The sequence below is a fragment of the Haliotis rubra genome, unplaced genomic scaffold (assembly GCF_003918875.1).
Source record: "Haliotis rubra isolate DU_JTF1 unplaced genomic scaffold, ASM391887v1 Scf272, whole genome shotgun sequence".
Lineage (NCBI taxonomy): Eukaryota > Metazoa > Mollusca > Gastropoda > Lepetellida > Haliotidae > Haliotis > Haliotis rubra.
In genome coordinates this window covers 470213-474688 of record NW_025766803.1, presented here as the reverse complement: position 1 = coordinate 474688, position 4476 = coordinate 470213, and the positions used below count along the sequence as shown (strand labels likewise).

The following is a 4476-nucleotide window of genomic DNA, read 5'->3' as shown; positions in this document are numbered from 1 at the left end:
ACTTTCAGTGATCATATACATTTCTTTTTGTCACATACTGCCATATTTACTTCTTGGTTTCAGATTTCTATTTTTATTAAACAATAGATTTGAAAAAAAAACAGGATTCAAACCCAAAATTGGTTTCTGGTGTTCCCAAGGGAGGCAACTCGACAACAGAATCTCCATGTTAAAAACATGAGACCACTAAAGACATACAATAAACATACTTATCAAAGAGGTTTGTGGTCTAAAGCATTGTGATTTAAATCATACTTTTTACAAGGTGAATTAAAATTTACAGTTGCATCAGAATTATTTCAGCCATACAGCCACTACCAACATATGAGAACACACAAGGTGATGTTTTCTCTAAACATTCTCATTACAGCATGGAACTGATTGAACCGAGTTCAAATAGAAATGAATCCTAAGCAAGCAGAAAATCATGTAAACAGCTCATAAAATATACTCTGTTTCACTGGAATATGAAGGATTTTATGCACCACAGACATTCTCACATACATTCTGTGTAAAACAACATCGCGAAAGTGTGACATTATTTTCACATTCAGACTTAAACTGATGAATCCCAGGCAAAAGAAAACTGAAAAAAATATCTATTTAACTTCTCAAATCACACATTTCAACAAGTTCACTGGTTTATCTCGCCTCTCAAAGTTTAAATGCTTCATTAAAAGGAAGCCTTTGAAGTAGAAAGCCTGTAAGTATTTCTCAGCAGCTAATCAACTCCTCCTCTCCTCATATAATTAGGTGCTTCCATTAGATTGCAACATTGGTTTAAACAAACACTTCAAAATGGTGCAGCAATAGCCATACACCCTTCACAGGTGACAGCGTCAACGTAGGTCAGGGTTCTTTCTGACAGACAAGACGATGGTTGGGGATTACCGTATTCGACATATTAAGCGCCCTGTCCTCATAATGCCCCATCCACACCCCCATCCCCGACCATATGTTCAAATAAACAAAAAATATTCTTTTATAGTGCCCCCCTTTTTGAGGTTTGTTTAAGTTGTATACATACAAATTGTCAATGGAGAAGGGTTTTCAGGTGAGTTACCAATCTCATGCTCTCACTGCAACAAAGGTCACCAGCCATAATAGAGTGCCGGTAATTTCTATAACTTAGCATTTTGATTATCTTGTTTACAGGCTTTCTATAACTTAGCATTTTGATATGTTGTTTTTACTGGCTCAAGTGACTGACAAGTGATTAAATAAACGCCCCCTTTTAAAAAAATTTCAGCACCAAAGGCGTTAAATATAGTGGTGGTCTGATTAATTGAAATAATCGAAGATTGTTCGCAGTGACTAAACGACCAAGCAATCTATCATGTTTTCTCATGATCGAACACAAACAATTCTGGATTACTTGCATTAACAACATTTTTCACAAGGTTGTTTTAGTCTGTTACATTTCATGAGCACTACAAGCTAGTTCCAAGTCATGATTGAATTTATCTTAAAGACACCAAGAAATTTATGTTCCTAACATACTAGTCATCCTTTAAAGATGTGGAATTTTGCCAAAAAGACCAAAAAATAACTACGGTTTTTTCTTCCATATTTTTTGTGCATTAACAAATTTCATAAATGACGCTATCCAATTATTTTCGATGATTGATCGGTGGTAATGAACCAAACATCAATAATGAGATTTTAACCAATTCCCAATACTAGTTAAATACATCAAAGACGGTAATCCCGGACACCTTCATACCGAGAATATCATACACACTACTGATAGTAGTCAAGCACTGCACATTATACTGTAAGAAAGTCAGGAAATAGAAACATTTTATCTTTTTCTTTTATGAAGACTAAGCATACAATTTTATAAAAGTATTTATTACCCACGTGTAGTATTCTCTATATCCCATAGTGTTCATGATCCTGTAACTTTTTTTTCAGTATATATATTTCCACATAAAACAGTCATATAAAAAACAAAATAGATGATAATTCCGTGAGTCCCATAGGAGTCATATGACTGCATGTTATTTTTTTGGTTTTCTGTTTCTTTGTATCATATGATTTGATATATCATATGATATGATACACATGCAACCCTGGATGCCGTTTCACAAAGCTATCGTAGCACTTTTGACTGTCATGCCTCCTATACTGTAACATAGATTTACAACAGTCGTAGTGTTACGATAGCTTTGTGAAATTGGCCCCGGACTGACCAACTATCTAAGATGTGTGACTGTTTTGTAGACATCTATTCAAAAAAAGTTTCATATGAGAATAGTTTCAAAAGATATAATAAGTTTGATAAAGAGGAGGTGGTGATCACCTTTTTCCAGGTGCGTAATGAAAATAAACATTATACAACGATTACAAAGCTGATCATGTGTTCATCATACATTGTCCTTCTCAATAATCAAACTTTGCATAGTTGAAGCCATATTAGACATGCAAACATCAGAAAACACTTTGAAAAACAATACAAGTGAACTTCTCTATCAGTATTTATTATGTAATGATTCACAAAAGCACTCACACACTAAAAAACTAATGGATATGTAAGGGACACTTGTTTAACAAGCAGGCTCTGATGAGGCACAGGAGTTTATTGATAAACAACTTGTTTATGCATAGAGCAAAGTTTTGATGTAAATTCTTACACTATCTTTTACTCCTGGGCCAAATGTAGAGAGGAGTAATATGATACACCCGACCTTATCCCCCATACTGCATACCTTGACCATGTTGAACACAGGTGCTTGTCATCGTCCATTAGACCATGTGGTTTATACTCCTGCAGTTGGTCTATAAACATGTGGACACTGTTTCAACAGCGGGGTAAACTTTGTTTGTTTTAGTAACCTGATACATTCTGTGGCTAGTTCCATATCAACAAGAATTTCTGGAGGGTGGGAGGTGTCATACTAAATATTGGATAACACTTTCACTGCTGCTGACAGCTCCTGACTTTCATAACATTTGGCCTCAGACTATTTCAACTTGATAACAGTGTAAGAATCTACATCAACATGTTCAGCGTTTTAATCTTCTAGAATGTCAATCAAACATTTGAAGGCCCTGCTTAAATGTTTGAAGCTTATAACCATCTTCTAGAAGCTCCATTAAAGTAGTTCCGGCTTGATGATCTCCACACTCCGGCGCGGTGATGACGTAGCATAACATAACTGCCACTGACTAATTTGCATATCACATGACCAGACTTTCTTCTTGTTTGCAAACAAACACACATATTTGTAAATCAGAAAAGACTGGCCGAATGCAAGCTTTTCGGTGAGCTCTTCAGATTGTTTTACATTGTTAAATAGATATTCTTCTATAACTGTGACAGTAAGGTTTATGACAATACATAATTATACATCAAGTGACTGCATCGCTTGCTCTCTGAAGGGCTTCGATGACAGCACATGGAACTGCACAACCATGTAAACAAAGGGTCGCTACACAAATTGAAACAGTGTTACACGTTTTAGGATATTTTCTCAGTGAAAGTAATCCATTTTATCAAAGAAGTTAAATTAGATGTGTAGACCCATCAAAAATAAAAGCGTTAAGAAATATCTACCGGTACAATATATTGAATGGACTGTGCAAGATGTGAGGAATCGTCACTTCTCTCTGGCCTGTGGCAGAGTGGATGATCTCACCTGCAGCTTCATCAGAATGTGATACAGGTTAATCAGATTTGCTTATTGCATCGATAACACTATCCATATGAAAAAGGTATATTGTTTCTGTATGAAGTTAATGCCTCTTGGTAAGGTATTAAGTCAGGACACTCAGTCACAGCATAATATTTGCTACTTCTGAACCTGAATGTGTTCTTCTGACAATTACTACATTCCTAAAACTATGATATTCCCTGAGTCAAGTCTGTGGACTATCTGGATCACTCCTGCTACACATGAGGGAATTTCCTGAAGAATATTGCTTCACTGATATGAAGAACATGATACAGCCCAAGAGGAGAAACTCTCTCAAGGGTGGTCATTGTGGCACACCTGGTGACCATTTGATGTAAGGATAGAGTAACAATAGAGCATTATGAGGAGCTTACAGAAAATTCAAATCAAAGTTATCTTTATCAAATTTTGTTTGGTTTATTAACTGGACATGATGATTGTCTTTCTGGTTTTAAATCTCTGGTGTAGAGTAAGAGTTGGAATGTTTCACACTTTCAAACACGATCTAAATCATTTAAGGGAATGTCAGCATACGAGGGACAAAAGTCAATGTTAGCGGGATCGGTAAAACCCATAAGCTCAGCTTCATAAGCTTTTGTCCTCAGAAAATCTAAAGGAAGGAGGGGAAAAAAATAAATTTAAAAAAATCACCAGTCAAAGTAATATTCCTTTTAAATACTAAAAGTATTTTACTTTTGGCAATTTATGAAGTCTATATGGGGCAAAAAACAATCTAAAAACATTTTCTTGCACATTTACATTTTTGGCCAATAAAAATATGAAAATTTTATTTTTTGAGCAG

The 4476-nt window shown here is 35.3% G+C and overlaps 1 long non-coding RNA gene across 1 annotated transcript; it reads right to left on the bottom strand.

Annotated features, from left to right (window-relative positions):
• Positions 1-549: 549 nt before the first annotated feature.
• Positions 550-1380, bottom strand: LOC124280730. Its single transcript, XR_006899757.1, has 2 exons — positions 1168-1380; positions 550-1127 (listed from the first exon to the last, which is right to left on the bottom strand). It is a non-coding gene; the product is annotated as an uncharacterized LOC124280730 (long non-coding RNA).
• Between the last annotated feature and the right edge of the window lie 3096 nt (positions 1381-4476).